Genomic DNA, 12,835 nt, shown 5'->3' with positions numbered 1-12,835 from the left:
GACCCTCCCTCTCCTCCGACGACCCTCCCTCTCCTCCCCAGCGTCCCGACGGTCGTGGTAGGTGCTCGCCGGAGCTCCTGGTGGCGACGAGGCTGGCCTCATCCGGGGCGACAGGAGGTGCGCACTCCAGCAACGGTGTAGGCCGTCCGCGTCGAGCTTGAGGAGCTCGCGGCAGGTGATGGTTGCGGCCGCAGGTGAGGCACGGTGTGGCGGCAGGCGAGTCGTGAGTCATGGCGTGGCTGCAGGCGAAGCACGGCGTGCCGGCAGGGGAGTCATGGTGTGGCGACGGCCGCAGGCGATGCCCGGCATGGATCCGGCCGCTGCGGGGCAGCTCGCCGGCCTCAGGTGGTGCACGGCGTGGATTCCACCACTACGGGCGCGGCTCGCCTGCCGGAGGAGGCAGCGCTACCCTGCCGAGCGGGATCGAGCTCCTCGCTGCCGCGGGGACCCGATTTCTTTTTCAGAAAACTCATAGGGACCTGATTGCTTTTTTAGAAAACTTATAGGGACCCAATTGCTTTTTAAAAAACTTACATGTGGGACCCACATGTAAGTTAATGATCAAACAAAGCAAACTGTGATTTGATTAGACTGAATTAAATTTAAGGCGTTTGAATGATACAGCAGCAGCTGGCGGGCGGGCGACTATATGAGAGCAACTCACGGTCAACGTATAGTGGGCGGGCGGGCGACTATATTCTGTTTCTTTCCAATATAGTGGAGTACTAACAAAACCCATGTTTCAGTCTGCCAAGACAGTTATACGTGCATCCACATTTGGATTATAAGTAAACAGGAAGTACAATACCGTACAAAACTAGTATTAAATACCCGAAGTAGTTACTTCCTCTGATCCATATTACTCATACTAAATTTTTCTAGATACGGATGTCTAACACTAAGACGTGTCTAGACAAATAAAAAAACTTCATATTATTGTGTTATTAGAGATATTTACAAGACTTAACTCCAACTCCGATATATAATTCAATTTGAAACAAGATGTGATAATAAATCTCCTATATAGAAAACATGCAATCAGGGTGTTAGGATTCTTTGTTACTTCAACTTAATTTTGAGTTGGGGGCATATAGATGAAAATTGGATAAACGCTGAAACTTCTCAATCCAAGGGCTCTTAATAATAGGTTTTTCTTTTCTTTTTGCTTGATAGATAAAAAGAACTACTCGGCATAGATAGTTTTACTGATAACACACAACTGCTGGAAAATGAACAAGAGTGGAGCCCTACTGGAAGTTAGACTGCACCAAAATAAAACGAGTGGTTGGAATGGTAGGCCTTGCATCTCAGCAACCACATTGGCAGGGCAGCAAATAAAGGGTATCCTCCCCGGTTATGCCGTAGTCCGCCATGGTGCGGTCGCCCCGCAGCCTCTCCCCGTCGAACAAGAGGTTCTGTTGTATTGGGCTAGTGCCATCCTTCTTGTAGATCTTCACCTTGATACTATCGACAGTGTCCGAGCTTGCAACCCCATCAAGGGTCAGGGTCTTCCCATTTTTACTCACGAAGATGCGCATCATACCCATACCTTCTCGCGGACTACATGGCTGGAGGACGAGAAGGAGGGTGGAGTCCTTCCAGACGTTGTACTCAGCCAAGGTGAGGTTGTCGTCCTCCAGCCGTTTGTTGGCGAAGATGAGGCACTGCTGGCCCTTGGGGAAGCCTTCCATGTACTCGATCTTGGCCTTGACGCTGTCAATGGTGTCGTGGCTGTCGACCTCAAGGGCCATGGTCCTAGCAGCCGGCATCTCCGTCACGAATATCTGCATCTTCTCTTGGAGGTCGATCGTGGATCCATGCTCGATTTCATAGTCGGCTAGCGTGCAACTGTCCTCTAGTTGGGTCCCGTCAAAGACGAGGCGGTATTGCTCTTGTATCTTCGCCTTGACGCTATACAAGGTGTCTGATTTATGGACCCTGAGGCGGATCGTCCTGCCGGTCGGATTCTTGACATAGATGTGCATCCTGAATGAAAGGCAAACAAAACAAAACCAATTAGTTTTTAGACACTTTTCTATTTGAAGCGTTGTGCAGAACAATAAAAAAAAACTCGTCAACAATTCCAACAAGCTTTTTTTGTACATCACTTAGTGTTTAGACGGTTTTCTATTTGAAGCGTTGTGCAACGATAATAGAAAATCGTCTACAATTCCAACAAGCACTAATAAGAATATCATGGTTCACTTAGGTGTGTGCATACACTGAAGAGATAAGCTGTGAGTTAACTGACACTTATTTACCCCGCAAAGAAAACTAATACTTTTTCTACTGGAATAACAGAACGGCGAATGCCAAATCAGCCAAGAAGACTAACACGTTACATAAGCTAAGTTAGCGCAATCTTCGGAATTGCTACAATGTATGCCATGTTTATTTATCAGAAAAGGAGAGCATGCAGCAGATGGATCGACCAGCTTTTATTTACACTTCCAACAGGTAACGTCTTAGAAGCAACATAAAAAATCCTTCTAGTCACAGAGGTTGACCAATTCAAACATATAATGATCTGGACTAGCTCTATTTATCATGCTATTATTCATCATTTACATTTAAAATGATAATTTTTACAAAAATAAATTATCTAACTTCCGCATGTTCCATTTTCAGTATAAGAAGAATTATTCCTGTCTTTAAAGGGTTTCATCCGAAGGAATAAACGATGAAGAATACTACTCCTTAGAACAAAGGGATCATATATATGTACTACTACATGATGAGATGAGCAACGCACCTTGAAGTATCAAAATCCTTGCCTATCTATAAATCCCAGTCCAATGTAAATATATAACCCCACATCGTCACAAATTCACCATGACAGTACGACACACTCCAGTGACTAGTGATATATGCAAGAGAAAAGAGCTCCACACCCTAGTGATATAGGCAACAGAAAAGAGCTCCCGGGGTACCTTGAAGTCGACTCTCGCTGCTTCCTGCGTGGCGGAGGGAGATCGGAAATGTGGAGGAAGTGCGGTTAGGGTTTGGGCGATAGATCGGTACATGGCGTTCTCATTTATAGGCTGAGGATCGGGAGCAGACCTTCCACTTCCGAGGCCCAATCTGTAGATGCACCCACAGTGTGAGCCGGCCCATTAGTGATTTTATATAGTTTTTTTCCTTCCTTTCGTTTTTTACGGGGAACCGATAGCTGTTTCTTTGTTCCTAACAAATTTGAAATTTTCTTCACAATTTTAATAAATGTTCCAGAATTTCTAAAAATGTTCGCGCACTTAAAAAATATTCATGAATTACAAAATTTCCATGAACGAAAAAAGATAGAGACCAACATAAAAGCGAAACGCAGAGAAGGAAAAGCGGGTAAGTAGTAAAACAAAAAACCAGGAAAAAACACAGAGGAAACTGGAAAGATAATCATCAAAGCCCATGTTGGTCAGGCTAAATTATGATGCATGGGTACGCGTTTGCTGGACACCACGGTAACTAGATTCCACGCCTTCAGGAGACCCCAAAACTCACTCTGAGTACATGCTTCATGTGACCGGCCTATATGGACCGACTAAGAGCATGGTTAATAATACAGCCAACGGTCGGCTATAAGAAGTTGTCATGTCATCTACAGCCAACCTCTTAGCCGGCATGTACAATAGTAAGTTCTAAATATGTACTAGTTTATCAATACTTGGGCCACCTAACATCCTCATAAAGCGTTTTGGGTCTCGTGTTGTAGCCGACTACTAACCAAGAGCCCGCTTCTTTTCTCTCTTCTCCAACTAAGCAAAGATATATTATTCTATTCCTTATTAGCCTGCTTATGTCATCCTACTGTACTTGCTCTAACCTTGTATTCTCTCGCTGCTTCTCGGGCGCCGGAGCAAAGCATTGTGCAATTGGTAGCTCAAGAAACATGGTTATACAAACTTTACTATCAGCTTTTTGCTAGATTTCAAATATGTTATTTGTGAAAAATCATGATTTTAGAAATATTCATGAACTTTGAAAAATATTCATGAATTTATAGAAGTTAATATATTTTATGAAGGTCGTGAATTTTAAAAATGTTCCTGAATCTTCAGAAAGATGCCAGGTACTTTTCTTTTAGAAAATAGACGCTTTATTACCCCGTCCCTTAAAAAACATTTTATTTAATGAAAGTTTCATTACCCTTGCATTTGCATGGAAGATGTGTATAGCCATTTTATTATACAGAAGACGGACGTTGTGACTGTGAGGCCACGTCAGGGGCAAGCTAAGAGCATCTCTAACAACTCACAAAACAAAACTCCACCAGTAATCACTTATTGGGCTCCCAATAGCAATATTTTAGTTACTGGGGTTGGCCGCTCCAACAGATCCACAATAACCAACCTGACACATATGACCCATTTGTCAATCGGTCAATTATGGTGCATGCAATGGTGCTTCAGTGGTGGTGGCAGCTCTCCGGTGGGTGTCCGACGGTGGTGATCAGGCGGGGGGCCAACGACAACGGCAACTCTCTGGTGGTGCAGTTCTCCGGCGGCGTTCTGTGCTGGTAACGGTCATTTATGTTGGTGCACTGAAGTGGCGGTATTGTGGATTGAATTGGGAGAGGGTCAACTCACCCTCCAAATAGGGGAAGATGGAGGGGGAACGCTAATGTAGGATTAATCATATGCAGGCCACGAAACATGCTGCAGAGCATGGTCCAGAATATGTTTTTACTCAGCTAGTTTGAGTCGGGCCATAGATTCCAGGGGGGGAATTTCGATGCAGGCAACTAAACGCGTCCTATATGATTCTTCATATTTTGTTACAGAGATATTGATCAGACTTGATTCCAACTATGATTTACAATGCCAATTCCAGCTTTATGTGACCAATGTGTGGTTCACACGATGTGATAATATCTTCTTTCCAAAAGAACATGCAATTATTGTGTTATGATTATCGATATTAAGATGGCACAGATAAAAAAGATGTATAATTAACCACGTAAATTGATCGCACTGTGTACGTGGAAAGGAGAAAAAGGAGACTGTTCTTGGTGAAGCTACATAAAACCCGCATTTCTTGATCAGTTTCTTGGTTGATTATTTATTATCATTGTTCCGCACAGCGCTTCAAATAGAAAAGTGTCTAAAAATTAATTGGTCGTGGTTTGCCTTTCATTCAGGATGCACATCTATGTCAAGAACCCGATCGGCAGGGCGATCCGCCTCAGGGTCCATGCATCAGACACCTTGTATAACGTCAAGGCAAAGATACAGGAGCAATACCACCTCGTCTTTGACGGGGCACAACTAGAGGACAAGCGCACGCTAGCCGACTATGAAATCGAACATGAATCTATGAGATTGACCTCCAAGAGAAGATGCAGATATTTGTGACGGAGATGCCGGCTGGCAGGACCATGCCCCTCGAGGTCGATAGCCTTGACACTGTCGGCAGCCTCAAGGCCAAGATCGAGTACATGGATGGTTTTCCCAAGGGCCAGCAGTGCCTCATCTTCGCCAATAATCGTCTAAACGACGACGACCTCACCTTGGCTGACCACTACATCTCGAAGGACTCCACCCTCCTTCTAGTCCTCCAGCCGCTTAGTCCGCGAGTAGGTGCTATGATGCGCATCTTCGTCACCAAGCAGGGTGGGAAGACCCTCACCCTGGGGTTCCAAGCTCAGACACTACTGATAGTATCAAGGTGAAGATCTACGAGAAGGATGGCACTCGCCCGATACAGCAGTACCTCCTCTTTAACGGGAAGAACCTGCATGGTAACAGCACCATGGCGGACCACGGCATTAAGACGGAGTCTACCCTTGATTTGGTGCTCTGCCAATGTGGTTGCTGAGATGCAAGGCTTGCCATAACAGCCACCAGTTTTATATTGGTGCACTCTAACTTCCAGTAGGGCTGTGCCTTACCATTATTCCAGTATCGCTCCACTCTTGTTCATTTCCAGCAGTTGTGTGCTATAATACTCCTATATCAGTAAAACTATCTGTGCCGCGAGTAGTTCTTTTTATCTATCAAAGCAAGAAAAAAAACCAACTATTAAGAGCCCTTGGGTCTGATTGAGAAGTTCCTTTGTTTATCCATGTTTGCATCTATGCTCCCACAGTCAAAATTGAGTGGAAGTAACATGAATCCTAACACCGTCACTGCATGTTTTCTAGATAGAGGATTATCTATCACAATCTTGTTCCAAATTGGACTGGAAATCAGAGTTGGAGCCAAGTCTTCTCAATATCTCTCGTAGCAAAATATGAAGATATATGTTCCAAATTAGAAGTTTTTTTTTACTAAAGACAATCAATCAGAAGAATATAACTATTTGAGTATTCAATAATAGTTTTTCTACAGTGTTGTACTTCCTGTCTTGGCAACTGAAAAATAGATATATATATCTCTTTGGGCCGTTGGATCTTCCAGAATGGAGGGCCCGTATTCATTACCCGGTACCGCAAAAGAGCTCTTTCTTGAGGAACGAACCAAGAGAGACCCAAAGACTCTTAATAGTAGTTTTTTTTCTTGATAGATATCAAGAACTACTACAATACTAAATGTCAGTTTTATTAATAACACACAACTACGGAAAGAAGGAACAAAAGTGAAGCAATACTAAGGTATTAGAACGATGAAAGCACAAGCACCACTACTGGAAGTCAAAAGTAAAACTGGTTGTTGAACAGCAGGCCGTGCATCTCAGCAACCACAGAGGCACATCACCAAATGAAGAGTAGCCTCCCTCTGAACGTTGTAGTCAGCCAGGGTGCGCCCATTCTCCAGATGCTTTCCAGCAAAGATGATGCGTTGTTGTCTCGGGCGAGTGCCATCCTTCTCGTAAATCTTCATCTTGAGACTGTCAATAGTGTCCAAGCTCCCGACCCCATCAAGGGTGTGGGTCGTCTCCCCATCTAGCGCCTTCACATAGATATGCATTATCGTACCTCTTGGAGTACACGGCTGGAGGACGAGAAGGAGGGTGGACTCCTTCGAGATGTTATGGTCGGCCAAGGTGCGGTTTCGTCCTGCAGCTGCTTGCCAGCGAATATGAGGCGCTGCTTACTCAATCTTGGTTTCCACGTTGTCGATGGTGTCTAGGCTTTCAACCTCAAGGGCGATAGTCCTGCCAAACAACGTCTCTGTCACGTAGATTTGCATCTTCTTCTGGAGGTCGAGTATGCATTCGTGCCTGATGCCGTAATCGGCCAGTGTGAGGTTGTCATCTAGCTGCACCCCACCGAAAAAGAGGAGGTATTGTTCTTGGATCTTCCGTATAGGGTGTCTGATGGGTGGACCCAGGGGCGGATCCAAGACAAAAATGTCCCGGTGTCCATGTGTATATCACATACTTTTGGTCTTTTGAAGGTCAATCAATGTTATATGTAAATGTAACATATACTAAAAAAATAATCTTTCTTTTTTGCAAAAAGGCATAAGGGCATGGCACTAAAATTGAAATACTCCACGTAATGAAGTGGTATACTTTTTTTTTGCGGGTAGTGAAGTGTTATACTTGAAATACTACTCCCTCTGTCCCATAATATAAAAGTGTTTTTGACATTACACTAGTGTTAAAAACGCTTTTATATTATGTGACGGAGAGAGTAGTCGATTAGGAAAGGTGGACATCAAATTACAGAAAAATCCAAACTATGAAAACAAATATCTTGATCATATAGAGCTAAATTATTTATAGAAAAAATAAACTAATCAAGTATATTGATTGAGTTACGGAGGAAGCAAGAATTAAGAAGGAAAAACCCAAATTATAGAGACACGCATAATAGAGAGGTTGATGCATGAAACGTTGTACTACCTCTTTTTTTAAAATTATCTAGTGATCTATACTACTCCAGTACAGTATTGTAGGGGCGTGGTGGCTTGGTACTTGGCTGCATTCATGCCTCGCTCGCACGCGTCACTGTGTCGCTGGGCGCTGGCCGAAGGGGCCACTAGATGGGCCGTGCTTGAGTAGCTTTAGCCGGTGTCCATCTGTTTTTTACCGGCGTCACAGCTATATATGCGCCGTATATCTCTACTTCTAATGAAGCAGTTGGTAGTCTCGTTTTTAGATTTTTTTTTTGTTCCATCTTTCATGGGTTTTTTGTAGCTCCTCCCACCTCACACTGAACCGCCACGAACCAAAAAAACCTCGTACCAAGGCCCTCACCCGCCCCATGCACTCCAGGACCTAACCTCCGATCGCACCCAAGACAAGCCAAGTAAATAAAATTTACGAAAATTAACCAACGAAAAGAAAACCAGCGGAAAAAAGTCGGCCACGACTTGCATGCACGCACGGTGCCCTCGAGCGAGAACCTCTCTCACGCACAACTCGATCCTAGCTCGTCTCCCCTTCTCCGCCGCCGCCGCCCGCATCCCACCCCTTTCCTTCGTGGAGAAAAATTATATGAGACCAGGTCTCACGATTAGCAGGTGAGACCCGTCGTGATGGATGACACGTGCCATTCACAAATCACAAAGCATCTCCCACCCCCACTTAAAATCAGGGGGGGAGAGATTAGATGCTTTGTGATTTGTGAATGCCACATGTCATCTATCAGAATGGGTCTTACGTGAGACCTGGTCTCATAGAATTCTTTTCCTTCGTCCTTCGTGCCCTCCCCACCTCCTCTCCTACCACCGCTCCTCCGCTCCGGCCCAGACCATCCTCATGCTTCCGCAGCTGCAGCCGCTTGCTCTCCAGACCTTGGAGCACCGCGGACGTGCTACCACCATGGTGGGGACGAGGCGGAGTATGTCGCGGCGGCGGCGACGAGCAACGCGAACGCGCTACCTGTTGGGGAACGTAGCAGAAATTCAAAAAAATTTCCTACGAATCACCAAGATCTATCTAAGGAGAGACCAGTAACGAGTAGAAGGAGAGTGCATCTACATACCCTTGTAGATCGCTAAGCGGAAGCGTTCAAGTGAACGGGGTTGATGGAGTCGTACTCGTCGTGATTCAGATCACCGATGATCAAGTGCCGAACGGACGGCACCTCCGCGTTCAACACACGTACAGCCCGGTGACGTCTCCCACGCCTTGATCCAGCAAGGAGAGAGGGAGAGGTTGAGGAAGACTCCATCCAGCAGCAGCACAACGGCGTGGTGGTGATGGAGGAGCGTGGCAATCCTGCAGGGCTTCGCCAAGCACCTACGGGAGAGGAGGAGGTGTCACGGGAGGGAGGGAGGCGCCAAGGGCTCAGCTGTGGATGCCCTCCCTCTCCTCCACTATATATAGGGGCAGGGGAGAGGGGGGAGGCGCAGCCTTGCCCCCTACTCCAAGAAAGGGGTGCGGCCAAGAGGGGGGGAGGAGTCCATCCTCCCCAAGGCACCTCGGAGGTGCCTTCCCCCTCGAGGACTCTTCCCTCTAGGGTTCCCTAGGCGCATGGGCCTCTTGGGGCTGGTGCCCTTGGCCCATGTAGGCCAAGGCGCACCCCCTACAGCCCATGTGGCCCCCCGGGGCAGGTGGCCCCACCCGGTGGGCCCCCGGGACCCTTCCGGTGGTCCCGGTACAATACCGATGACCCCGAAACTTGTCCCGATGGCCGAAACAGGACTTCCTATATATAAATCTTTACCTCCGGACCATTCCGGAACTCCTCGTGACGTCCGGGATCTCATCCGGGACTCCGAACAACATTCGGTTACCACATACAAGCTTCCTTTATAACCCTAGCGTCATTGAACCTTAAGTGTGTAGACCCTACGGGTTCGGGAGACATGCAGACATGACCGAGACGTTCTCCGGTCAATAACCAACAGCGGGATCTGGATACCCATGTTGGCTCCCACATGTTCCACGATGATCTCATCGGATGAACCACGATGTCAAGGACTCAATCGATCCCGTATACAATTCCCTTTGTCTAGCGGTATTTTACTTGCCCGAGATTCGATCGTCGGTATACCGATACCTTGTTCAATCTCGTTACCAGCAAGTCTCTTTACTCGTTCCGTAACACATCATCCCGTGATCAACCCCTTGGTCACATTGTGCACATTATGATGATGTCCTACCGAGTGGGCCCAGAGATACCTCTCCGTTTACACGGAGTGACAAATCCCAGTCTCGATTCGTGCCAACCCAATAGACACTTTCGGAGATACCTGTAATGCACCTTTATAGCCACCCAGTTACGTTGTGACGTTTGGTACACCCAAAGCATTCCTACGGTATCCGGGAGTTGCACAATCTCATGGTCTAAGGAAAAGATACTTGACATTAGAAAAGCTTTAGCATACGAACTACACGATCTTTGTGCTAGGCTTAGGATTGGGTCTTGTCCATCACATCATTCTCCTAATGATGTGATCCCGTTATCAACGACATCCAATGTCCATAGCCAGGAAACCATGACTATCTGTTGCTCACAACGAGCTAGTCAACTAGAGGCTCACTAGGGACATATGGTGGTCTATGTATTCACACGTGTATTACGATTTCCGGATAATACAGTTATAGCATGAATAAAAGACAATTATCATGAACAAGGAAATATAATAATAATACTTTTATTATTGCCTCTAGGGCATATTTCCAACACATTGAACAACGCCATGTAAACTACTTTACTTTATTGCTAAACGTTAGTCATAGAAGTAGAAGTAGTCGTTGGCGTGACAACTTCATGAAGACACGATGATGGAGATCATGATGATGGAGATCATGGTGTCAAGCCGGTGACAAGATGATCATGGAGCCCCGAAGATGAAGATCAATGGAGCTATATGATATTGGCCATATCATGTCACAACTATATAATTGCATGTGATGTTTATTATGTATTATGCATCTTGTTTACTTAGGACGACGGTAGTAAATAAGATGATCCCTTATAAAATTTCAAGAAGTGTTCTCCCCTAACTGTGCACCGTTGCTACAGTTCGTCGCTTCTAAGCACCACGTGATGATCGGGTGTGATGGATTCTTACGTTCACATACAACGGGTGTAAGACAGTTTTACACAGCGAAAACACTTAGGGTTAACTTGACGAGCCTAGCATGTGCAGACATGGCCTCGGAACACGGAGACCGAAAGGTCGAACACGAGTCGTATGGAAGATACGATCAACATGAGAATGTTCACCGACGATGACTAGTCCGTCTCACGTGATGATCGTGTTGGGGAACGTAGCAGAAATTCAAAATTTTCCTACGTAACACCAAGATCTATCTATGGAGAGACCAGCAACGAGTAGAAAGGGGAGTGCATCTACATACCCTTGTAGATCGCTAAGCGGAAGCGTTCAAGTGAACGGGGTTGATGGAGTCGTACTCGTCGTGATTCAGATCACCGATGATCAAGTGCCGAACGGACGGCACCTCCGCGTTCAACACACGTACAGCCCGGTGACGTCTCCCACGCCTTGATCCAGCAAGGAGAGAGGGAGAGGTTGAGGAAGACTCCATCCAGCAGCAGCACAACGGCGTGGTGGTGATGGAGGAGCGTGGCAATCCTGCAGGGCTTCGCCAAGCACCTACGGGAGAGGAGGAGGTGTCACGGGAGGGAGGGAGGCGCCAAAGGCTCAGGTGTGGATGCCCTCCCTCCCCTCCACTATATATAGGGGCAGGGGAGAGGGGGGAGGCGCAGCCTTTCCCCCTCCTCCAAGGAAGGGGTGCGGCTAAGGAGGGGGGAGGAGTCCATCCTCCCCAAGGCACCTCGGAGGTGCCTTCCCCCTTTAGGACTCTCCCCTTTTTCCTTTATCTTGGCGCATGGGCCTCTAGGGGCTGGTGCCCTTGGCCCATGTAGGCCAAGGCGCACCCCCTACAGCCCATGTGGCCCCCCGGGGCAGGTGGCCCCACCCGGTGGGCCCCCGGGACCCTTCCGGTGGTCCCGGTACAATACCGATGACCCCGAAACTTGTCCCGATGGCCGAAACAGGACTTCCTATATATAAATCTTTATCTCCGGACCATTCCGGAACTCCTCGTGACGTCCGGGATCTCATCCGGGACTCCGAACAACATTCGGTAACCACATACAAGCTTCCTTTATAACCCTAGCGTCATCGAACCTTAAGTGTGTAGACCCTACGGGTTCGGGAGACATGCAGACATGACCGAGACGTTCTCCGGTCAATAACCAACAGCGGGATCTGGATACCCATGTTGGCTCCCACATGTTCCACGATGATCTCATCGGATGAACCACGATGTCAAGGACTCAATCGATCCCGTATACAATTCCCTTTGTCTAGCGGTATTTTACTTGCCCGAGATTCGATCGTCGGTATACTGATACCTTGTTCAATCTCGTTACCGGCAAGTCACTTTACTCGTTCCGTAACACATCATCCCGTGATCAACTCCATGGTCACATTGCGCATATGATGATGTCCTACCGAGTGGGCCCAGAGATACCTCTCCGTTTACACGGAGTGACAAATCCCAGTCTTGATCCGCATAAAACAATAGATACTTTCGGAGATACCTGTAGTGCACCTTTATAGTCACCCAGTTACGTTGTGACGTTTGATACACCCAAAGCACTCCTACGGTATCCAGGAGTTACACGATCTCATGGTCAAAGGAAGAGATACTTGACATTGGCAAAGCTCTAGCAAATGAACTACACGATCTTTTGTGCTAGTCTTAGGATTGGGTCTTGTCCATCACATCATTCTCCTAATGATGTGATCCCGTTATCAACGACATCCAATGTCCATAGCCAGGAAACCATGACTATCTGTTGATCACAACGAGCTAGTCAACTAGAGGCTCACTAGGGACATATTGTGGTCTATGTATTCACACGTGTATTATGATTTCCGGATAATACAGTTATAGCATGAATAAAAGACAATTATCATGAACAAGGAAATATAATAATAATACTTTTATTATTGCCTCTAGGGCATATTTC

At 46.6% G+C, this 12,835-nt stretch overlaps 1 pseudogene; it reads right to left on the bottom strand.

Annotated features, from left to right (window-relative positions):
* Nucleotides 1–1,141: 1,141 nt before the first annotated feature.
* On the bottom strand, nt 1,142–7,139 carry LOC119273570 (annotated as a pseudogene).
* Nucleotides 7,140–12,835: the final 5,696 nt, after the last annotated feature.

The sequence above is a fragment of the Triticum dicoccoides genome, chromosome 3A (assembly GCF_002162155.2).
Source record: "Triticum dicoccoides isolate Atlit2015 ecotype Zavitan chromosome 3A, WEW_v2.0, whole genome shotgun sequence".
Classification (NCBI taxonomy): domain Eukaryota; kingdom Viridiplantae; phylum Streptophyta; class Magnoliopsida; order Poales; family Poaceae; genus Triticum; species Triticum dicoccoides.
Note: the sequence above shows the minus strand (reverse complement) of the source record. Positions and strands in the feature narration are given on the sequence as shown.